Raw genomic sequence first — 25,853 nt, 5'->3', positions numbered from 1 at the left:
TGCCTTAGAATAAATCAAGCGTCGGTGGAGTCTATTGAATCCATGAGCTGACAAATCATCTTGCGCTGCTACTGTTTGGGTGCAGTGGGCAACACCACCCACTCGTCAAATAGCTTGAGGCCGTATGGTGCCGGAGGAAATAGGACAATTTGTGAAATTGCTGAAAAACCTGTTTGGGTTTTTAAGCATTTTAGACAATTGCTATTAATAATAAATTATCAGATATCTCTACTAAATCTACATTTTTTACGAATAGTTCTGCTAATCGATAGTGTAATTACCGGTGCACGATGTCTAATGTTCAGTTCAGGTGTGTGCAGATAGTGGCGATATGCTAAAAAGAAGTCCAGACCAGTTTTGTTTGCCTACCAGTCGTAAACGGCAGAATTCCTTGCCTGTGAGTTGCCAATTTCGCGATACCGTCCATTATCAGGAACCAAACGTGAATCCATCTTATGATGTATGCTCAATCGCCTTTTTTAAAACTTAATCATATATAAAAACCGAAAATTGCTTTGACAGATGTATGTGTATGCGACAAAATGTTTATTTTACTTCCGGAGATCTTTTCTTTGAATAAAGCTCACCGTCATTAAGTCAACCTTATTAAGATGGTTATCTGATTTCGTCAAACAGGGAACCTGAGCTCGAAGTTATACATATGGTAACACTACTAATTTCCATTCAGTGGAGATGAAAAATCACTTCATATATGAAAACATTACAGCTCGGTAGCATCAGTAGCTGCACTATCCAAGCTCGTTATTACCGCCCAATGATGCATACTTGAGATGAGAGTGTCACCTTGGAGCATATACATTCCTGCATCCAATCTAACGAACTAATTAGAAGTGGTCACGATCGTAGATCAGAAAAAGATTCTTCAAAACTAGGAGGTTTACTTACGGGAAATTTAAAATACAGATGTTATCATTACCTCAAATGTCACTATTGGCAAGCGTACATCGATATACATGGGACTTGCAACCATTGGAATGTCATTCACCGCGAATAGAAAATGGCACCAATTTCGTGTTTCTGTTGCATTTATGCTAGTGCAATAAGCGTAATATTAATTGACACTTGCTTACTTTCTTATTGATGCTATAAGGAAGATAGTTTGACCAGTGAAAGTTAGTGCCTACAGGTGGGTGGGTTTAGCTCATTTACACGACTTTTAATTGGAAATAGAAGCGTTGTATGCCCTGTAATAGGCTTTTTGGGAATTTGGATCTTCAAACTAATTAGTTTTTGGGGGCCAGATTCTATGCGAAATGATGACCTACAGACTATCAAAACAAGTACGAAACAAGATTATAGATATGATATTATGGATCAACACAGAAAGATACAAAAACATACTTCGATTTAAAACGTATTCCGTATTACAATGTAATTTTTGGTACAACATTTTCAACCTTTAAGGTAACACGTTTAAAGTTTCATTGAATATTGGTTAATATTTGCAGTCCTTTCAACTATTGCCAACAGCCCGAATGAAGTATTTAATCTCTATGAGACAGGATTTTACTGGAAAAGTCGGTCAACACGAACCTCGAATCTTTCTCTAGTATTGGTTCCGATAGCGATTCCGAAAATATTAGCAATTATAGTAATTTCTTCAGAGTTGAAGAAAGATGAAGGAAGTATCTGAAGTAATAATTCATTGAAGACCTACGCCGAGGTATTCCCGTACTTCATTCAGGATAAAGACAATCGACATTCTGCTGGGAATGTTAAATTACCCAAACCTCTGCCAATCTAGTAAACTGAGCGTAACAGTTCCACGCTGGCTATATGTTGTTTATGTTCAATGTTATTCCAATGAAAAAAGGTCAAAAAGGTTAAAATCAGCAAAGGGCTAGTAAAAGTGAATAAAGGCATTGATTCCGAAGCTGACCGACTGAAAACTCTAAAGTGCTCCGAGAAGATTAAATCGGTATATAATACTAAAAATCGATTCACAGTACCAGTCTCTATTTAAGATGGAGCTGGAGGCGAAACCGGAGAAACTCAGTAAAGGTGAAACGGGTCCTATTCATAATTTGCGATGGCTTTTGCATCGGAGAATAATATTTGAAGAAATGATGAAACAAAAATCATACTGTGCATTCATATGCGATGACCTTCATCCACGTGTTAATGCTCATTAAACAAGGAAGATCTCTCTACCAAGGCAGTGTGCCGAATCCGGCACTAATCTAGAATCTACAATGGTTCAACTTATTTAAAGCATGAACAACTCATGCGAAGCTAGATGCTCATTCTTCTGGCAAAAAATGGGCTCTGCTACAATCTGCCACTGGAATGCAAATAGTATTAACCAACACAAAATGGAATTGGGATCGATATCGGTCTTATTTCAGAAACTCTTTATAATACCAGGCTACAAATTCTACGATACTAAGCCCAGTAATGTTAAATACCATTGAGGTTCAGCAATCCTCACCAACGAAACACTTCACTAAAGCATTATATCATGGGACATATTGAACTCGACCAGGCTGTACATTTCTTCATCGAAATATGCAACACCGAGATCTTGATGTCCAGTTTCAGATCCTCCAAAGTGTTCAACAATAATCGAACAGCTTACAAAAACAGACAGCTAAGGCCTGAATGACAACAGTTAAAGTCGAAAAAGAAATATAAGGATCTACAATGTTTCCCTGAAAACCTTTTATAGTCGGTCAACACTCAGAACCATGTAGGGCGACAGGGTGGACGACACTGCGGTAAATTTTAGATTTGAGGCGATCATTCCATTTTTAAACAATTAGCTGGAAATCAACTTTGCTAGGAGATGCTAGGAAAACATCATCTATTATACAAAGAACAATATATAGCGCGCTGGACGTTGCAAGTAATATGTGACATGCGACATGTCCATAGTAAGAACAAAGAGGAATGATAAGAGGGCGCTAGCTTGATGAGCACCGACCAAGACGCGAAGTGGTTTTAATATACTACCACACTTCCAACTTTACTTTTTGGATCGTGGAAGAAATATTTCGAATAAATTCTGATGGCAATATATAGTACATACAGCGAAAGTCCCATCTTTTCAGGATCTTATGAATAAACTTTCCGTTAAACCAGACTGTTGGCTTTTGTAGTAAATAACTCACCACCCACTTTAGATTATTGTGCTTTGGCGAGGTAGCTTTCAAGTTTTAGATAATTGTACTTTGGCGAGCGTCATTGAACTTTTCCGGTACTTACCATATCTAGGCTTGCAGGAGGTATTTGAATAAAATCGTTAAGAATATAGTCGAAGTATCGTTAATATTTAACGTTTTCCTCTTTAATATATGAAAACTTCCTTTGTGTTTCTCCTGTTCGCCCGTTTGTGGAGCATAGTGCACCGTCTCAAGTTTTAAAGAAATTTATTTCAGTTTCATTATCATCATTTATTGCTGTGCAAGTGATAAGCACATAGCGGACTGTTGAAGCTAATCGTTTATCCAATGACTATATGCGTTGAGATTGACTAAGGCATCATCTGTATATCGCTGATAAGAGGTAAGAGCTATCCCAAAAACCCAAAAATGGTGGCGTGAAAGTGTGATACTTCCTTTCAGGCCTCCAACGTTAACGAGGCTCGATTTATGGGGAGCACGCTCTTGTTTGATATCTAATGATCTACTTAAATTGAGAAGAAAATGAAGGTCATAAGAAGAATTCAGTTATGCAGAAGATCAAACAGGACCCGTGTTGAACTTGCTGGTAGTTTGTTATAAGGTGTCGATGCGCTGGGGTAGAAGTGTCTTATATGCGAGGCGGACGCCGGGACCGTATACTTATTACGGGAACGTAGGTAAGACTCGTATACTTCTCTCCCTGCCATTAATCGTGTGAAATTTTACTTGTTTTGAATTCATTTCATTCATTCAGTCTAATGTGCGCAATGGCAATTACTACGTATGTAGGTCTCCAAAATATTAAAATAAATCTTTATCTCTTAGCTGAACTATTCTGAAAATGCGATTGATGCGACTACAAAGGCGAAATGAATCAGCGTTTAAACCGCTACGAATTCGGGTAAAAAAGCAGGCCTCCTACTCTCCGTTCCTGACATCCCCAAACTTGAATAAGCTGCCCTTTTCTGTCTTTTATAGTATTTCTACCCTTATACTAAGTTTATAAAAGTTAACAAGGTTTGTTTATTTCCCTCCTCCAAACATAGCGAAATTAAAAGTGGCATCAGTATAGGAACAAACAAAGAGGAAGACCCCGCTAAACGAAGTCTTTGTGCATTTGCAACTCACAACTTTTCTTTTGGCATTTGAAATAAATTTTGTAATCACTTCTCCGCATCTTAGCTAAATATTTATTAATTTATTGATATGATAAAAGTCCAGACTTTTCGTCGACTATGTTTCATCCTTATCTAATTAAAATAATAAAGACTTGTTGTTTCTTTTTCGTTGGTGTGGGTATTTATTCTTGCAAATACCGATATTTCGGGAACCACTTGTTCCCTTCATCAGTGCAACAAGTTGAACTTGTTTGTTTGTTGGGAACAAGTTGAACTTGTTTGCACTGATGAAGGGAACAAGTGGTTCCCGAAATATCGGTATTTGCAAGAATAAATACCCACACCAACGAAAAAGAAACAACAAGTCTTTATTATTTTAATTAATTAATCGTTGGAAACACCGCATAATTTCACTCTGATCCTTATCTAGTTTTGAACTTCCAAGTAATTTATTTTAGGAGGAATTGAGCTAAATTTAGCTATTGCGCCTAATAACTTGTGAGGGTAAAACCCAATCTGTGACTTTTGACATTGAAAAGCAAGAACGAACACCAAGTACGGCGGATGTATGCAGTCATACGCAGACTGGTGGATACGGGACTCGGGTCGTATCTTATGAGGCGGCAAGTTTTAACACGAATCAACTGGCTCGTATTCCAGGTGATACACATAATAAGCCCTTGGGGCGTTAAATATATGAAGTAACCTTCTCCACTCTGTTGAATATTCCCTTTTACAGCTGGAGAAGCTATTCTTTTACATTTTGCAGAAGGATCTGGTTTTGTCTATATGTTAGCATAAGATCCACAACTGCATTCCAATCTCCTCAGAGAATTTTAGGTTGTATTACAAAGGAACAAGCACTCTGTGAAGTAGGAAGTATATCTACCCATGGAAGCATAGTTATTTCGTTTTCACAAAATTACTTCGCATGTATTTTAGGCCTGAGAAATCGGTGAATTAGAAGGACTACCATACCATCAGGGATGGTCGTTTGCCCATCTCCAACACTCAAGATCATTACATTGGTAATGGGCAATCATCTAAAGGATAACCAATATTGACTTTGCCATCAATCGGATTCTACAGTAACTGGTAGAATGATTAGTCGTATAGTTCTTGTTTGGTGGTGTTCCTTTGTAAATGTACTAGTTATTTCTGGAAACAGATCCCTTCTGCTTCCGGCTTTTACCTCAAAGTAAAGTAAGTGCATAGAACCCTTAATTATCGTAAATTTAAGTTTTAAAAACTGGGAATTAAGCACACTTTAACTTGCTTGGTAAGCTGCAATATTTGAATGCAATGAAGCTTTACAGAATTATTCCAGAGAAGTGACACCCTATTCACATGATGGATAATCAGACACCCAACAATTTAAAATGGAATAACAAGGAGATATAACAGTAACCATGTAGTTCGCAAACATTCTGTATTTGCTGCACAGGCATAAGTTGCCAGTGTTTCAAATTACAATCATAGTCTATAAATGTTTGTCTGTGGATGCATAAAAGTATGTAGCTCAATGGACGAAATATGCTACGTCGGGCAAATTTCTGGGTTCGGGTTTCTCGGCCTTGAGAGAAATAGAGGAGAAGTGAAAAATCACAAAATTGTCCTCAATGTCAATCTCTTACTTTTGTTTTTTGATTGATTATCCCCTACAGTCCAGATGCAGAAAGTGATCAATCATGGAAGCTTTCAAAGGCTTATCGGATACGTCCTTGGCTTTTACCATGAAGTATGTACCATTATCAGATATCGCGTTGTCGCTGTCAACGGATTAAAATTTAATTCTAAAATATTATATTTTTCCAGTTGTTTTCTGCAGTTTCATTTCTTACACTTGCCTTTTAATGCAACCCAGTCTCCAGCGCAGATTCGCGATCGGCTCTGATAGGCCGAAGAAGACTCACTTCATTTACTATCAACGCTAATTGATCTTTCTCATTTCAAGACAAACTATATGTAAATCGAGTTTACCCCTGAACACACTTATGACAGTGAATAACGATTTTTCATTATGATAAGTGAATCTGCTCGGTCTGTTAAAAATCTGTCCGTACGCATCTTATTTTGCATACGTATGAGAGTAGGTTTGTATTCAGATATTTTAAGATATTTAAATGCGATTACGAAGCAACCGAGCAAATGATTCGCTTCTACCTCATCGTTTGTCCCAGGCTAGCTAACGAATTCAAGATCTAATCAGACACTTTTCTATTCAGTGAATCCCAGCAACAATTTAGATCGTCGTAATCTCGAGAACCGAAAAACCGCTTAATGCTAATTAATATCTTGGGTCGAAATTAACATGTGTAAAGTTCCTTGATAACTTAATTATTGTTTTCATATTTCATTTAAGACAACGAGGGAAATTTTCATAATTCCAGAATGATTTCGATTTACTCTGATTGTTATTTAGATACGTGGGTCGGAATGTCTTCTACCTAAAGCTATAACAGTTTAGCCTTCAGTTAAATATTCGTGAAGATATTTGCTTCCCAGTTGCGCCTTCTATATAAATATGTAAGCAGAGATATGTGCATACACGTATATATCTTTATTAAGTTATAAATTCAGCTATAAATGTCAATGTACTGCCGCGATTTGCCTTAAAGATGGTTAGCATTAGACACAAAAGAGGCAAAAGAAACCCCAAAGAAAGTTCGTTGTATATTAATTTGCGTTTTGTTTCATTTGAATAAATTCTTTGTGTGGAATGCTTTCATTGAGAACTGAAATTAACATTTTAACATATTTCAATCGATTAGCGGATCATTGTCGTTTGCATTTGTAAACAGTTTGTCACGTTGTTTCGGGTTTTCTTACACAATTGGGTGATACAGTGCCTGCTGCGCTTCGTGATGGTGCTACAATTGCTTCAAGCTGGGATTTCAATTGAAGCTTCGTTTGTATTTATTGTTAACATCTATAGATCATTCTAGAAATGAAACTTTCATTTAAGCCGTATATTTGTGTGCATTCGAACGATGGAAGAAATTAACACATTTTGTTGTCGAAAAGTTTGACTTCCTTTCTGGCGATGGCCCAATCTCTCCGTTTTCAAGTTGCAACATAGTATCCGTTACAGGTTCTAGAAGTTCTCCATTTGAAGAGTTCGAAGTTGTACGTCTGCCTCCTGCTCGTATTCACTTCTTCGTGGGTAATAGGACACTCGTATAGGCTTTATTCATTCTTAATGTTTTTATTTTCTAATTGATTGTCGATGAGAGTATGATTCAGTTTCGATATCATAACAATTAATTACGTGCACGCCATAAGCATAAAAACAACCACAATGTTCATGATCGTAAGAAAGATTCGAACTCGGGTCACGAGATAGGAAGGCGGACACTTAATTATATCAGTCATGCCGCCAACTTCATAGGGTCCTTTTAGTGAACAACAGAAACTAGTAGTTTACGGTATTTTAGTTTATAACTTTTGTAGAACAACTTCACTTTTCTTCCCGGTACTATGGCAAAATAATTTCTAGTATCTTTTTTAGCACTAACCGCCTTCACTTTTATCCCTGATTCTGGCAATTCTCTCCTAGATATGCCCGATTTTTTTTGTTTTTTTCTGTGGCCTTTACGCGGTCCAATAACTACTTTTGTCGGTCACAGGCTTGGTCTAGTTTTAGCCCAGATGTTCTCAAATCAGCGTCTAGCGTATCAAATCGTTGCTGTTTCAGTCGGACTTTGGCTAATTTTTGTTAATGAATTCTCGTGCGGGTTATATGGCCCTGCCTTGCCAACAAAGATGTATCTTTCTACTATAAGGTAAACCCCATATCGTGTTATACCACTAATCAAATGCAGCGTCTGCCGTTTCCATTATCGCGAAGCGCCATTCATTGTCCTTCGTAGCGGGCCAGCATTTGGAACTGCAGATGGCAACAGAACGGCCGTAACTGCAATAGATTTTGGATTTGAGATATTCATCGATCACTGAACACCTGATATGAACCGGCGATTCATCCAAGTTGCGCCAGTATCTTAATCAATTTCATAGGGTATTTTATCTTTGGCTGAATGAATTGATTCGACATACCTAAATCACGCAGCTCTTGACAGGTTGTTGCCCATGTCAATGAAAGTGCCAGTTGGACAGAGGTCGATCACAAAAACTCGGTTTTATTCAGATTCAGTAGAAGACTGTGTTGGATAGCGTGATAATTCTGCTTTTACCAAGTTGCTTGAGGTTTGTGTGGGTCGCCAGAATACATATTTATATTATCCGCACAGGGAATTGTATAGGGCGCTGGGTATTGGATGCCGGGCGTGACATCGTCCATGGCAAGAGGGCGCTTCCTTGATGAATACCAATGGGGACATAAACTGCACACGAGTTTCTCAGATATTACGTGTTGTTGGAATGCATACCAAATTAGTTTGTGTGGCACACGGGTTAACACCTACTCTAGATTGAGAAATGCAATATAGGGAGGACAACGCTTCTCAAGGACTTTATCCATGAGTAACACAGCGTGTATTGCATATATGGTTTATTGGTTCAAGAAAATTAGAATACGAATACTCTTAAAAATGTTCATAGATATCGGATGGTAATTTGAACATTACATTTTCGTCCCTTCAATAACGCGATTAGAGAACTCACTGGGGCACAGTTTTGGGTCCAGAGCTCAACTGAAATACTCTCAGATCTTGTTGTTTTGCTTCTTTTCATTCGTTTGATTGGGTCTTTCATTTCTGTCGGACTGACAGGTGGAATTGTTGCAAATGTGAGCAGTGTTTGTTGAAGTGGTTGATGAAATAAATTTTCCAATGGAATCTGTTTGAATATTGTGCCATCTGCCCATCATTGATCTCTCGTTGATCGCTAAGCAAATTACCGTTCTGTTCGTTAATCCAACACAATTATTTGATTTTTACGTGATCTCCCTCGCTGTCCGGAGTATCCAGTTTGTCATTAAGTTCTTTATAGTGGGCTACTCGGGTAACAGTGACCGAAGAAAAGACTTCGGTTGGCAGTCTTACAAATTTGCCACTTGGCCAGCGTTCTCTCGACAAGAAAATTATCAAAGAGGCATTTCTTCTCACGGACATTAATTTGGACATCTTCCAAAGCTGAAGCACCGCTTACAAAGCTTTGTGACCCCAAGGGTTCCGGTTGACCGCTTTGTTGACTGCATTTATCGTTTGTGATTTGGTTATTGGAAAAAGTAAAGTCGTTGTTTACCCATTTTGAGAATCAACCCTTCTTGGGCGCATTTCTGTTATTCATCAACAATTACAAAAGTAACCCAGATGTTATCTGTGCACTTTGTCGGTTTGAAAAACCACTTTATGAAATATTTTTGAAAATGAGTTTCCAGGGAGTGTTAACTCCATTTATATTCAATGCAGGGATAAAATCGTTTCAAAATCGTAAAAAGCTCACTTTGTGGAACGCTGTCAGTCTGAATCATTTGGTTAGGCTCAATGTCTAGTGACGCTTTTACGAATATCACCAGTTGTAGATAGATTGAGCTGACAATCACGGCATATGTAGGAGTGTATCTCACATTAAGGCAATAAGTTGCGCTTTTTGTAGGAGGGCCCCTTGTTACTTGAAATTGGTCAAGAGATAATACAGTTGCAAGCATTGGATGGAGATTGCTTGTATTTATCCAGAAGAAGAACTGAAAATGACCCAGCTGCATAAAATATACGGTGCTTAAATCTTTTTAAGGTTTTATTGAAAACCAGGGGAGGGGCGGTGAATGACGTATTGGCTAAGTGCACTCCGGGGATGCAGAAAAGCAGGATATTTACTAGCAGGGATGCTGCCCTGCATCCCTGCCGGACAGCCTCATACGCCCAGAACATCATTGGCCCATCCCAAAGAGACTTCACTCCAGGCAAATCAGCAACAGATCAGATATTCTCTCTGCGGCAACTGTTGGAATATGGACATCAGGTGCACCATCTTTTCATTGACTTTAAAGCCGCCTATGATAGCATAGCCAGGGTAAAATTATACACAGCCATGAGAGAATTCGGTATCCCAAAGAAATTGATAAGACTGACTAGGCTGACCTTGGCCAATGTACGAGGTCAGATAAAAGCGGCTGGATCACTTTCAAGACCATTCGAAATCAACAAAGGTCTACGACAAGGGGATGCCCTACCATGCGTCCTCTTTAACCTGTACCTCGAGAAAGTGATCCGTGATGCTGAGGTAAATGCCAGGGGTACGATCTTGTTTAAGCCCACCCGACTATTGACCTATGCTGACGATATCGACCATGGGAAGAACGAAACGAGACATACAAACTACCTTCATCTAGATCGAGCAGGCGGCGCGAGATCTTGGGCTGCCCATCGATGAAGGCAAGACAAAATATATGGTGGCAACGTCAGCACCGAATACCAACCAACCAACATCAAACCGCACTGGTCAAGCGGTAAGAATAAAGATAGGAGAATACAACTATGAGACCGTTGATAATTTCTCTTATCTAGGGTCGAAAATCACACCCGATAATAGCTATGATGATGAAATCCGCGCACGGTTGTTGTCAGCCAACACAGCCTATTTCAGCTTACAAAATTTTTTTCGCTCGAAACGTCTCACTATAGGGTCAAAGCTCTTACTGTACAAGACAATGATCTTGACAGTCCTCATGTACGAGTATTCCTCGGAGACTTGGATTCTTAGCAAAAAAAACCGCGAACTCTTGGCCGCGTTCGAGAGAAGAATCTCAGATGAATTTTTGGCCCCCTTCATGAGGATGGACGATTCCGTAGCCTACATAACGACGAAATCTATGAGCGATACCATGACCGTCCGGTTGTGGATAAAATCCGGCTCAACAAGTTGCAGTGGGCGGGGCACTTAATCCGTATGGATGAGGATGATCCAGCCCGGAAAGTCTAAAAGGGTAATATCTATGGTAGAAAAACAAGACTAGGCAGACCCTGCTTGAGATAGAGCGACAGCTGTTTTAGTCGGTAACGGCCTCTATCTAGCGTCCACTCCGAGCATCGTCCTCGGTGCTCATTTTGCCACGTTCAAACTTCAAACCACAACAAGATTTTTTTCGTCAACGTCACACGAAATTCCATGTTATCTATTTTTCCAAACCAACAAAGGTTGCTTCACTCAAAATTCTCTCTCATAAAGTAATAGTCCGACAGCTATCAGATTTGTACAGATGTCTTTTGGGTTAACTAAATATCATATCATACTAGCAGTGCCATCTGTGTGTTAGCTAATAAACAGCCCACCTGGTAAGAGACGCAAACTTGTTACCCAAAATGCTTGCTTGAGGGAAAAATGCGGGGATATCTCTAAAACATTATGGGTCTGAGCGAAGTATAGTAAGTAGAAATTATGGGACAGTGAAGAACGCTCTTCTCTATTTGTGTCTATGGTGTCCCAGTTATCCTGCTCTTAATCCCTTACACAAAAATCGAGGCATTCCATAAGGAAGAGAAGAATTTCTTTCTATGACTACCAACACGGAGTTTTGGAGAGCCTTCTTAAGGATTGTTGGCACTTTTGGAATGTGATGGTGACGGGAGATCTGAATTTCAAAACGGGTTTCGACTAAACTTTGCTTGAACATATGAAATCATGGGTTCATTCTAGCCAATCATGTCAATGTAATATAATGCTTCGCGGTGCATCTAGTAGGATGATGAATCATGAGCTGCAACTAGGAAACTAACTTAGAATGGGTTAACAGACATGACAATATTCGGCCACATGTTGCAAAATGGATTCTGGAAAGGTTGTGGGCACTTGGTATAGAATCGTCGAAGGAAATTTCTTGTGAATAAACAGAATGAACTGATTTATACTGAAAGGGTACCCCTTACTTTAACTTCAAAATAAAGTCCAATATTGGTAGTATCCAAGAAAGTGATACATAGTAGGTGAAAATGCCTAAGTATCAATGTATTACTCTTTTTTTCAAAATTTTTCGGATTTATGGTTGCTGAGAGAGCTGTCAACACCGAAGGTATTTATTGATATTATCAAGGATAAACTCATAGACAAGATATTTTTGTGACTTTTTTATGAACACTTACGTGTTTTCTTTTGATTGTAAAGGGTAGGCCATCTTCACTCTATTTCTCTATCTGCTTCTTGATTTTATTATTGTTGAACCATACGTCACTTTACTATCTATAGTTACTATCTTTGCTGGTTACGAATATGTGAATATGTAATGTACATTCTATATGCAACTCAGCTAACAAAATTCGCCCTGTACGTGATATTATTGTGAATACTCTAGTGATCGTGGCGATATTTTAGTTTCAATAATAGTAACTTTATCAAGTTGTAACATAATTGAACATTGAATGGAACTTAGTTAGAAACGACGGCATGTTTTTGTAAAAAAAGTATATGTACATGTGTAGGCTATAATGAATAAAAACTTGGACACTAGTCACCAGTAAATTCTAAATTTCTCTTGCTACTGTAACTTTATCCACGCTTTAGATAAAGAGTGATTTCTCAGTTACAAAGATTTAACTATCACACATAGGCCAAGATTGATTTTTGAATACGTGCCCGTCCATCCAATAGCCGCAAATGAAGAGTTAATTGAGAGGCTACGAACAGGTGCGAGAGTGGAACGCATACCAGAGTAAAGCCAGTGAAGTAAAAGGTAATTTGTGAATGATTAAAGAGAATTATATATTTCGGCACCACGTATCGCACCACGTAAGAGTTCATAGATTATCGTAAACCTTTCGACAGTCCAGGCAGGAATATTTACACAATGAAACACTGTTCTTTCAAACAGTCTTCCAGACTTCATAAGTTTTGCTGCGTTTTTATTTTGCTATACCTTGGAAAACTGGGAGTGGGCGACGAATGGCATAGCGCGTCAACCAAGGGTCTTCAGCTCACCCAGGGCTTGCCGGGAAGCTTACACTCCTCCTTTATATAATAACATCAAGAGCATTAGCATAGACCAGTCTTCTTCTTTTTCTTCACTTTTTGTCCTGTTCACAAGTAGGGTCGCCCCTCGTGATCGGTTTCGCCATTTGGTTCTATCAAAAGCCTGAGCTGGATGCAATCGGGAAGCTTTGAAATTCCCATCCAGCGTATCAAGCCACCGTTGTTTCAGCCGGCCTTTTGGCCGCTTACCATCAACCTCGATATTCAGACCAATCTTGGCAAGTGAATTTCCATCATTCTCGAAACGAAGTGAATTTCCGTTAGCGCGAATTACGTGACGTCAACATCGAAAACGCCTCTATGGTAATTTTTTCATGATCGGTGCAACTCCATATAGTAACAAGGCGCGAAGTTCCATCGACATACAGTTCGGTACCATCATCGGCCAAACGACGTTTCCGAGATATAACAATTGATAGAAAGATTGCGATAACCTGCCAGACTGAGAACTTTGGTTTTGTTGACATTTATTTTTAGTCCGTTTTTACTTGTCGCTTTTTCCAAATCCAGAGAAATGTGGTAAAGGTGAAGGGGCCAGCAGCTGCCATTAGCGAACGAAGTGGCTAAGGTGGGTATAGAATGATGTAATGGTCAATTGAAACCTGCACGTTCTCCAGCTAAAACCATCTTGAAATCAATGAAGAGATGATCGTTGATGCGTTCCAGGATTATTTTAGATATTATCTTTGCGACGACAACGAGCACACAAATGCCTTAATAAGGAACTCCAGACATATCGGTTTTACGCCGAGTTCCACCAATTCGATGTCCCTAAAAGCTGTCAGGCGTCCTGACCTACCCCATCGCTCCATCTCAGGCAATGTTTGCCTCGTCCTCTTTTTCTACCATAGATATTGCCCCTATAGACTTTCCGGGCTGGATCATCTTCATCCATACGAATTAAGTGACCCGCCCACCGTGACCTATTCAGCCGGATTTTATCCACAACCAGACGGTCATGGTATCGTTCATAGATTTCGTCGTTATGTAGGCTACGCAATCGTCCATCCTCATGAAGGGGTCCAAAAATTCATCTGAGGATTCTTCTCTCGAACGCGGCCAAGAGTTCGCAGTTTTTTTTGCTAAGAATCCGTCTCCGAGGAATACATGAGGACTGGCAAGATCATTGTCTTGTACAGTAAGAGCTTTGAACCTATGCTGAGACGTTTCGAGCGGAACAGTTTTTGTAAGCTGAAATAGGCTCTTTTGGCTGCCAACAACCATGCGCGGGTTACATCGTCATAGTTGTTATCGGGTGTGATTTTCGACCCTAGATAAGAGAAATTATCAACGGTCTCAAAGTTGTATTCTCCTATCTTTATTCTTCCCGTTTGACCAGTGCGGTTTGATGTTGTTGGTTGGTTGGTTTTCGGTGCTGAAGTTGCCACCATATATTTTATCTTGCCTTCATTGATGTGCAGCCCAAGATCTCGCGCCGCCTGCTCGATCTGGATGAAGGCAGTTTGTACATCTCGGGTGGTTCTTCCCATGATGTCGATATCATCGTCGATTCGTACCTGAAGCGTTTAGCTTCCGGTTTCCCGACTTGTTTGCTATTTGAAACTACCACTTCGTTATCATCTTTCTTACAAGGTATTGATTCAATTCCTTAGACATGTCAGGCAATCAATAATTCTAACGATTATGCAGCAAACAATTAAACATATAATGGTAAAATTTTCATTTATTTGCCCCATTTATTTTTGAACGTATTTTAGGTGTTGATAGATTAATTTTATAAAAATATATGAGTATAGTGTTTGCTTTAATTAGAAATCTCAACAGATGATACAGAATCGGAGAAAAGCAGTATTAAATTTTCTTCTCAAAATAGCGAAAACTAATGAAAGGAATCTGAACACAAAAGGAAAGGAACTCTGCAAGAGAGAGTTAGTCGAAGAAAGGATGTGCAGGTTGAATGATGGCACTAGGGCTTCCAGCATTGTTCTTACAAAAAATTCACAACTCTGTCAAAAGTGAATAGTGTTGTCCAACACCTTTATAGCACTCGTCTTACGTGCTCGCTGAGTATTCTTGATGGCAATATTTGGCCTCCGTATCGTTTTCTGAATCTTCTAATTGGCTTCCATTCCGTCATAAAACATTGAGAGTTTTTATAGATATTAAACATCTTGGCGGTTAAGCTTGTGCACATCTATTTCTTAATGGCTCTTAAAAGAACGAATATCAATAAGGTATTTGCATAGTATTACGTTCTTGTGAAATAGCTGAATTTATGTTTGTTTGATGCAAAACTTTAAGTACATTCCTCTTTTCAATTCGAACTATTTGAATAATACATATACATATGAGCAATCTTTAATTGAATATGAAGATTTATTATATGTAAGTGGTAAGAGGGATGAATGATACAGAAGCATCTATTTTGCATGTTTCGGTAAAGTTATCTTATTTTAAGAGCGCAACAAGCATCTGAACCTTTTTCTTATATACGTAAATACTGGAAAAAGATTTATGCTGTTTTTTTTTCTAAAAATTTGTTTTAAAGTATTAATATGCAAATTAATTTAACGGAGTGCGCTCGTTGTTCTATGTAAATTAAAATTTAATAAGTTTTTTTAGAAAAAACATGAAACTGGATGTAGCTCGCTTAGTGGTCTTTTTGTTTTGACTAATGACTCGTTAGCCAAGCCAATTTGTTTAAGATAACTTCTCCAATACACTAGTTGACTTTCTTCCATGATCCCAGATACTTTGAGCTTATCTGTAACAATCCATCTGATAACAGCTGCATAGATATGTATGTATACACATAAATTTAGTCAACGCATTTAGGGCGATCATCTAGCATGACACGGTCTAAGAAGAATGCCATACAAAATATTCAAATCGACCGGCTGAAGTCACACTTTCATGTCTGAAGATATGAAAGTATTAAAACGTATAGACATAGAATCACAATGCACAACGTATATCACAATCGATATTCCAACTATAAATTAAAGAGTTTTTTCCCTTTCGTCTTGAGAAGACAATGTCGTCGATTAACATTAAATATTAGTAGACGTGCACGCTTGGAGCAATCCGTAGAGATTCGGCAGGAATACAAATAGTGCAATGCTGGCTAAGAAAAGCTATTTAGAAAATCTCTTAACAATGCTGATATCTGGTTTTGAGACCAGAATCATTTCATTTCGTCATGAATAGAAATCATGTCTAGTTGGTGACATAGCTCTTTTAAAATGCGACTATCATTAGAACATTTCTATTTAGACTAAAAATGGTTTAACCTGAATGTGGCATCTTTAAAATATAACAGGAATTTTCAAATTATTGCATGCCTCTAGTTATTATAATAAAATTGTAGAATTTATTTGCTTGGTAATACAATATTCCTGAAATTGAGCCCCGTAATTTGATAGCTAAATTCATGAAAGCTAATTAAAAAGATGTCGATGAAAGTTTTTCAGGATGAATGGTTTACGAAACTCGCTTTAAATACGTTTTTGATTTGATTTGTGAACGGGGTTAACAAAGTTGACAATAGCAAAAGGGGTACTGGGGGTGAGCATTCTCCACAAGTCACACAAACAATAAAATTTGTGAAAAGCAACGTTCAGATAAATTAGAAAATATTCGAAATTTAGACTGGGTTGAAGATACAGTTTTGGGTTGATTACTTTTTTCTAGGCGTAGTGTTTGATTCGGTGGGAGGAACTGTAATGTGTTTCGTTACAGTATTAAATGCGATCGACAGTTCTCTGCCGAGATTAAGATGCTGAAGCTCTACCTCTCAACCATTGCGTTGTCGTTGACCAACGATAGATGGAAGGAAATGCATTGGGAAATGCCCCGCAACCATGGCTCTTTCGGATTATTACCGTTTTGTGCAAAACAAAACAGTATAATATGATGCAGTATAACTTTATTAATATTAGTATGATTTTGAACTAAGTTTGTAATATCAAGATCTATGTAGCGATGTATGCTACTACAAAATTATGTCCCTCTAGGATGAAGTTAAGAAATGTTTCTAGTAAATTTCGAAAATACTTTATTTGTACAGATATCAGGGTAGGACATTTTGAGGCCCAAATTTCGTGTACCCGCACTATCACGAATGTTTGCAGATTTTTCAGCTGAGAAGGAGGAGGCCCCTCCTTAACATGTATGGGCACAATACCCACACAAAACAAGGTAACGGATCGTTTGTAGCCTCAAGTGAACTGTATGAATCTGGACAACCTCAGACTGACAGCAGGAGCTCGTGCGCAGCTACGCCGATACAAATTAAATTATCTCTCAAAATTCCGATTTCAACTGGCTATCAAGATCGTCCGATCAACCAACGACAATTTTTTTTCTTCGGGGTTTTCTGAAATTATTTTCTACCCAAATCAATTTCATGAGTTGAAAACCAAGATTCAAAGTATCTTTGTTGAAATAGAGCCACATCTTTGTCAAAATATCATCGAAAATTTGAAGAAGACAGCAAAGATCAGTGATCAGAACCACGGGCCATTTGTAAGATATTTTGCTCCGTACTCAATTCGAATAGCATCAGCATTCGCTCGAAATGTATGTGTTTTTATATTCGTGTACCCTTGTAGGGGTACCCGGCAATTTATAACTGATGAACAAAATGTAAGGCCACTTTAATTTTAATTAATTGGTGAGAAAATGAATATTATTCATTCATTCATTTAATGAATGTTATTCCATTGAAGATTATACAGTTTTGTAATAAAATAGGTATCTCAATATATACAAAACAAGAGTTCAACATTTCAGTTTGGCATAGCATCTGTTTGCCCTGGAAAAAGCAGTCAGTCACTGCTATTTGCTTTGCCAAAAGAGAGGAGTCCTTCTATTAAAAGCTTGGGAGTAAGCTTCTTCACAAATTATGCGATCCATTATTAGTTGGCCTTTGGCCAATTTTATGCTTGATCGGGGCGCTTTTCGATCATTATAATTCGTACCCACTTTATATCTATGAATGAATGAAAGGGGCTCCTCCCATAGTAGAAATGAGGCAGCGTCAGTCACTTAGCTGTCACAATGAAAAATCGCAGCTCGAATCTCACTAAGGGCGGAAAGATTTTTGTCCTAGGCTGGATGTCGGATGCCGGTCGACTCAGTCTTAGATTACCTGAGGCAAATCATGATAATCAACCCATGTTAATCATACATACACATTCATATTAACCATGAACCTTGTATAGAGGAAATAAAAACTCATCTTAAATATAACAAATAAAAACTTCTTTGAGAAGGTTTCAGTAGGCTGAAGTATGTAGCTACTTCGGAATGACATTTGGTTTTCCAGCTGCACTCTTCGTAAGTAAGCTTACAGGAAAGGTGGATCTGGATAAAGTACTTGTTTGACATATACATCACCCACTGAGTTGACATCTGATCAAATCGTCGCTATATATGCCCTTAGCATAAGTATCATCTTTTTGGGAATTGTTTCAGAATTCGAAAGAAGGTCCAATTACATAGACTACATTTTAGCAAAAATTGGTTGTAATTTTTTTTTCATCAAATATAGTCATGTGGGGTACCAAAATAAAAGTCTCGGTTAGCACTTTTCGAAGCCGCTCTCAGTTTTGACATTTGTTGGAAAGATGGGGAGCGGGAGGGATTGAAAGTGATCATTCCTTTCAGGGGGCCGTTTGCAGAAAAAAGCAAGCCGAAAAATTTGAAAAAAATCAGGAGGCTGCACTATATGGTGCCTGGGCTCCGAAATACCTTCCATGCTGATATCTGTACAAATAAATTTAATAATAGTATATTACTATAATTTTTAGTAAAAGGCTGCAATACCCCCCTTAAGTTCATATCATTCAACATATAGCATGATATTACCAAGTTTGGTGGAAATCGCACTATTACTTGCAAATTTATAACACTTTAAAATTGTCGATTCTTTGCAAATTCAAGACTATGAATGTCAATATCATCCGAAAGTGGATATTCTCACATAATATAGTATATGCATATATTACGTACTGCGTACTAAGAAATACACAAAACCTTTCGTACTTGAAGCGTCCAGCTTCCGGTTTCCCGACTTGTTTATTTCTCATATGTTAATCCAGGCTAATATTCATTGGGGAACAGGACAGATATTTTATATCAGAAATGAAAAATCATTTTCGACATTTTCGGAAATATTAGCCTGTTTTGGGTTTTTAACTATCAACAAGCTGGACAAAATGATTACGATACGATTATCCTGTCCTTCGTTTATTAATTTTACGTTGATGGATAAGATGAAAATGATGAGCACTTAAGAAGACGTGTCAGTCTCTCATGTAGGTGGACAAGTATTATAAGACCTAGCAGTACGCTTAATGCCTGACTTCGATTACATATTATAATTAACATAACTGATAACAATTAGTAGCCAACAATTCACGAAAGCCAACCGATTATTTATTAAGCGTGTTGCACCAAAAAGCCCATATCTTCTCTATATCGGAAGAATCCCACATTGGGCGCTTAAACAATGATGACGAACATTGCGACGTTCCATGCATTTTAAAAACGATTAAAGACCAGAAACACTTAAGAATGTAGGAATGCAAAATTCATACTTCGAATAATTCGCCGTTTGCACTTTTGCTCTCCGGATCCGTTTCGACTTGTATATCCAACCTGATAAAATCGTAGTCACACAGTCGCAAAGATGGTTCTATCCACAATGAACGCAAAGGTCGCACTTTTAAACTTAAACGCATGCTGATAACCTGCGCCACACTCCAATCTATGCTCCGCACATGAATTCGCAGTTGCGTATCCAAATCTTACACTAAATAAGAAATATCATTAAATAGGATGGATAATTTTGCGCAGAGCAAGAACTGCAATGCACCACTCGCTACAAACCACAAGATTTCAATTTCAATAAAAAAACCGCCGATCGCGAATAAACACGGCTGATAACATTGGCGGTACAGGCGCGATCCTTTCCACATTTGCATATATGTTTCTTGGACAATTTTACATTTATTCTCGATAAATATGCACACGTAGGTATGCTAAGGTATCCGCGAGAAGACGATACACATGCACCCAGGGGGAAGACAAGGAACAAGGAAGGCACCAATTGCGCGACGATCGCGACTTAAACACCGCCAAATAACATTCCGCGCATGGCCTAGGCCACGCTGCACTTTTCGTCACCTCTTCCGCCAGGATCACACGAGGAAGGTATTAGCGCGATTACTAGATGATACACTTTTCGGCGCGCAATGAGGGAAGCGGGTGCGCCAGAGTGATACCTCAGGATTGGATTCCAAAGGATATCTTTTCACAAAAGACCGGGCGGATCCGTACCATCCACCCGCTTAGATTTATTGGAGGAACTAAATCCGACACTTTGTATCTATTCTTCCTCCAGAAACCTTGGACGCGTTGCGTGCACAACGCACCCGTCGCATCTAAATGTCGACTGCGGAACTCAATGAAACTACGAAACAGGTGCAACCGATCGCGATCACGTTTTCTTTGTCACTGACACCTTGAGCGCGGCGTGGCTACCTCTGCGCGAGAATTGCTCAGGTGAGATGTCTTGGAATGAGAAGATACACGGAAGACCGATGTGGTTTGGTTCGGTTGTTGGGCACTGTTGGCTATAGTTGATTTCAGTTGAGGTTGGTTGTGTGGTTTTGAGGTTTCTGGTATGTAATTGTCAAACTATTGTCCTAGGAAATCATTCTAAAGATCAAGTATCTAAATTGGTATAGTCTTTTAGACCAAACAAAATCATTTCACCGCCATCTCCAGTAATAGGAATTTAAGGTGTGAAATAAGGTCAATTCTGCTAATCTACATACGAGTGCGACCAAAGCAAGAAACGGTTGACTAATTCCTTTCGTTTCCACGTGTTTGTGCATTTAGAGGATTGTCTGCTCCTATTGCAGTATATTATCTTTGTATGTGTTAAATATTAGTGGCAAAACAGGTTAAAGGAAGAATGACCAGACATGAGCACTTTTTATAACAGGTGCATTCCTAGATGCGTTCAAGCATGTTTTCTAAAAGCACGTGTCTCAAGAAAATGAATAGATGACCTGTGGATGTCAATAATGTTAACATTGTCTACGATAAGATATTACAGAAAGCTAGAGCCGGGAAGAAACGGAGGAACACTTTTTAATATTTGTATTAATTTGACTTTGGAGTTATAGATGTGTACTATTAACATATGTATGCAATTCTGGAATGTTTTTCGCAATATTGTTTAATATGGATTTAGCTTCTAATTTATTTAATTAACGGACAACAAACAGATAGAATTGCAATTAATTATTGTCCTCAGGAGGAGGAGGAGAAAGTAAAAAACTTATCCTTAAACATAGGATTTTATTACTTAAAGTAGGGAAGTTAAAAGGACCAAGCTGTTTTGCATTATAATTTCGGCAAAGCCTGGGAATCGGGGAATGAAAATAGACTTCGAGCTCCGCGAAGGGCACGTTGAAAATATCTGCGTTACGTGTGTCATAAGACGCAGGACGGCAGGTTATCTCGTCAGCGGCGGAGCAGTCCATCAGGCCCGAGGAAAGTTTAAAGAATGTGCATAGATCCAGATAGGATCTACGCTGTTGTAGGAAGGGAAGGTTTAGAAAGCGGAGGCGGGAGGGATAATCCACACGGGGAAAGCTTTTCTTAAAGAAGAGAGAACGGGTGAATTTACGTTGCACATTTTCAAGGGCAAGACAATCACAGTTACGAGTGGGTGACCTGATCACGGAGCAATACTCGAGGGTATTCCTCACAAGGGAATTGAAGAGAGCTAAGGAAGGTTGGATGGAGTCAAAATCAGAGGAGGAGCGAAGAATAAAGCCTGACAATTTTGCTGCCCGATTGATGGCATCGAGGCAATGGGTGTCAAAGCGGAGCTTATTGTCGAAAGTGACTCCGAGGTCTTGAGTGGAATTTAAGCAGGATAAGGAATGCCCGTCAAGCGAGTAGGAGAAAGAAGTGGGTGAGGATTTTAGGGAGTAGCACATAGAGTGACACTTTCTGACGTTTAGCGCTAAACCATTAGTCGAGCACCAACGAACCAGAGTGTCCAGGTTATTCTGAAGGGAAACACAGTCTATAGGCGACAATATAGCGGAAAACAGCTTAAGGTCGTCTGCATAGAGCAAACAGGGACAAGTAAGGAGGGGAGGAAGGTCGTTAATAAAAAATAAAAATAGCAAAGGACCCAGAATAGACCCCTGTGGGACGCCAGAAGAGGGGGAGTTGGAGCGGGAAGTACAGCCGTCAAAAGAGACGCGGCAGGATCGGTTGGAAAGGTAAGAGGCAAGCCATAAAACAAGTGGTATGGGAACGTTTAGGGACGAGAGTTTGGATAGAAGTATCTTGTGATTTACAGTGTCGAAGGCTTTCGCGAAGTCAGTGTAAATGGTATGCACTTCTTGCCGTGAATTTAGACATTTGGCGACAAAGTTGGTAAAGTCAAGCAGGTTGGAGGCAGTGGACTTACGTTTAACGAAGCCGTACTGTTCTTTCACTATGTGATGGCCAAAGTGGGCGGACAACCAGTCGCTGACATATCTTTCCAGGATTTTGGAACAGGAGGAGAGGAGGGAAATGGGACGGTAATTCTCGGCAAGCGAACGATCGCCACTTTTGTGAATGGGGATAATGAGAGCCTCTTTCCACAAGCTGGGAAAATGATTCTCTTCAAGGCTTTTGTTGAAAATAAGAGATAGGGGAAGGGAGATGGACTTACCAGTTTTAAGCAAAAAGAGGTTTGGAAGACCATTGTGGCCAGGTCCGACCTTGACATCAAGTTCGCCAATGAGGTATTCGACAAGGATAGGGGTAAGTAGGGGAATGGTAGGCGATGCGGGGCAGGCTACATCTACTATCGGGAGGGATTCGGAGGAAGGGGGAAGAACATAGACTGACGAAAAGTAGCGGCAGAGTAAATCACAAGATCGTTGGGGGGAGTTAGCTGAGAAGCCAGAGAATTTAATGGACGGAGGGGATAACTGGGCAGGGCAGCGGGAGTTGCGAATGTGGGACCAGAAAGGTTTCAAATTTCCGCGCTTTAATGAGTCTTCCACGCTGGATAAATATTCGTGTCTGGACTTACGTATTAACATATTCTAATACTTGGCAGCTTGTATTTTTAGATGAAAAAAATACATAAAAATCTAATATTTACCTATTTATGTATGTTGATACTCGTCGAAACAATATAAAATACAAATAAGGCGCAAGAGAGGTGGCGTAAGGAAAGTGTATTTCCGAACTTATGCATGGTCTGAGATTTCGCCTATTATAAGCACCATTCTTGATTAACCATTAGCTATCTCCCCTTTAGATATCTTTTGCTGATAGCATCCAACTTAACTTTCTGGATTCGTAGTTGTATTTGGGACTCACGTTTACTGAAGGTGGACAGTCTCTAAGATTTAAGTGATGTTATAAATTCTCCAAGAAGAGGAGAAATTTAAGGGTTGATAGTCATAGACACAAACCATAGGTTTGCCATCTGTATTGCCAAGAATACAGCTTTATCAGTTATAACATAGCATAGTCCGGGAGAGTAACAGTGTTTGCGTCTCTGGCTCAGCTAGTTCTTAGCAGACCATCATGGTCTACTAAAAGTATTCTGGTACTGAACGAAGCTTGCATGATAAATGCAAGGTGTCAGATGGATGGCAATGGACAAAATGAAGGTTCGAGTTGACCACTACCAACCACGAAGACAGAGTTCAACAGCAAAAACCAAAAAGTGGTGAATTTTTATCTTTCGGATCTGCCAGTTCATAAGCGTAGCTAATAATGGGAACGCTACCTTATTTGACATCTATAGGTGATTGAGCTATGGGCCTGCCCATTTTAGGCTTTATAAATCAACTTTGCCTTTCCGGATAATAACAACCAACCTAAATATTCGTACTGTACAGTTCCACTAATAGCCCCACGTTGGGCGCCGTTTTTACTGACTTAGAAAATTGCGAATGCGGACTTGATAAATACATCTCCGCTCTTCTAGCACCATTTCTAGTGAACCAGATGGATCGGAATATTCAAAATAAACATTTTAATATTTTAATTCATTACATAATCAACGATTTCCAGTACGGAAAAGATAAACAGTTTTTACATTATCAGGTAGTACCATTTACGAAATTCTTCGATTGTTTCCGTCTGGTATCCTTTGGGAACAGTTTCCTTGAAAATATTGTGGTATTATCTACTCTCCAAACACTTTTTACGGCATATTCGAAAATAAAATGCATCCCTTGAAATGGCATCGTTTGAAGCGACGAATATTGCAAAATATGGTAATTTTACATCCCAATTCAAAGTGTGCGACTGACTAGGCTGACCCTGACCAATGTGCGAGGCCAGATGAAAGCAGCAGAATCACTCTCAAGACTATTCGACATCAACAACGGTCTACGACAAGGGAATACCCTATCATGCATACTCTTTAACCTGGCCCTCGAGAAAGTGATCCGTGATGCTGAGGTAAATGCGAAGATTACGATCCTCTTTAAGTCCACCCAATTATTGGCCTATGCTGAAGATGTCGACATCATTGGAAGAACGACCCGAGACGTACAAACTGCCTTCATCCAGATTGAGCAGGCGGTACGAGATCTTGGGCCACACATCAATGAAGGCAAAACAAAATATATGGTGGCAACGTCAGCATCGAAAACCAACCAACCAACCACATCAAACCGCACTGGTCAAACGGGAAGTATAAAAATAGGAGACTAGAATTTTGCGACCGTTGATAATTTCTCCTATCTAGGGTCGATAATCACAACCGATAGCAGCTACGATGATGAAATCCGCGCACGGTTGTTGGCAGCCAACAGAGCCTATAGCTTACAAAAACTTTTTCGCTCGAAACGTCTCACCATAGGGTCAAACCTCTTACTGTACAAGACAATGATCTTGCCAGTCCTCATGTATTCCTCGGAGACTTGGGTTCTTAGCAAGAAGAATTGCGAACTCTCGGCCGCCTTCGAGAGAAGAATCCTCCGAAGAATTTTTGGCCCCTACATGAGGATGGACGATTCCGTAGCCTACATAACAACGAAATCTATGAGCGATTCCGTGACCGTCTGGTTGTGGATAAAATCCGGCTCAGTAGGTTACGGTGGGCGGGTCACTTAATCCGTATGGATGAGGATGATCCAGCCCAGAAAGTCTATAAGGACAATATCTATGCTAGAAAAAGAAGACGAGGCAGACCCTGCCTAAGATGGAGCATGGCGTATGTCAGGACGCCAGACAGCTTTTAGGTATTTCGAATTGGTGAACCTCGGCGCAAAACCGGGATGTCTGGAGTTCCTTATTAAGGCAGGCCTAGACCGGATGCCGATTGTTGCGCCGTTGATGATGATGATTCAAAGTGTCCGGATAGTTGAGTGGTTAGAGCACAAGGCTATCGTACGGAAGGTCGTGGTTCAAATCACAATGGTGGCAGTGGGATTTGTATCGTGATTTGAAGTCGGATACCAGTCGACTCAACTGTGAATGAGTACCTGAGTCAAATCATGGTAATAATCTCGGTCGAGGACAATGCTGACCACATCGACTCCTACAGTATACCGTACCGTTACGGTCTTGAATGAAGTGCTCTAACACACTTGAAGGCCCTGATTCAATATGGATTGTTGCGCTAACGATTATTATTATTATTAGTAGGAACTAAGCACGAAAAAAG

At 39.4% G+C, this 25,853-nt stretch overlaps 1 protein-coding gene across 3 annotated transcripts in view; it reads right to left on the bottom strand.

Annotated features, from left to right (window-relative positions):
- LOC119646298 (protein prickle-like) overlaps positions 1–25,853 on the bottom strand; it is a 453,548-nt gene that overhangs the window by 186,734 nt on the left and 240,961 nt on the right. The window contains exon 1 of one of the 3 annotated variants that reach the window (XM_038046712.1): positions 19,741–20,643. The exons of the other annotated variants lie outside the window; for them this stretch is intronic. The gene's annotated coding sequence lies outside the window, so the exon portion shown is untranslated. Of the gene's footprint in view, positions 1–19,740; positions 20,644–25,853 lie in introns of those variants that run through there. 3 annotated transcript variants of the gene reach the window in all.

This window comes from Hermetia illucens, chromosome 1 (assembly GCF_905115235.1).
Source record: "Hermetia illucens chromosome 1, iHerIll2.2.curated.20191125, whole genome shotgun sequence".
Lineage (NCBI taxonomy): Eukaryota > Metazoa > Arthropoda > Insecta > Diptera > Stratiomyidae > Hermetia > Hermetia illucens.
This window is presented reverse-complemented; position numbering and strand designations above follow the sequence as displayed.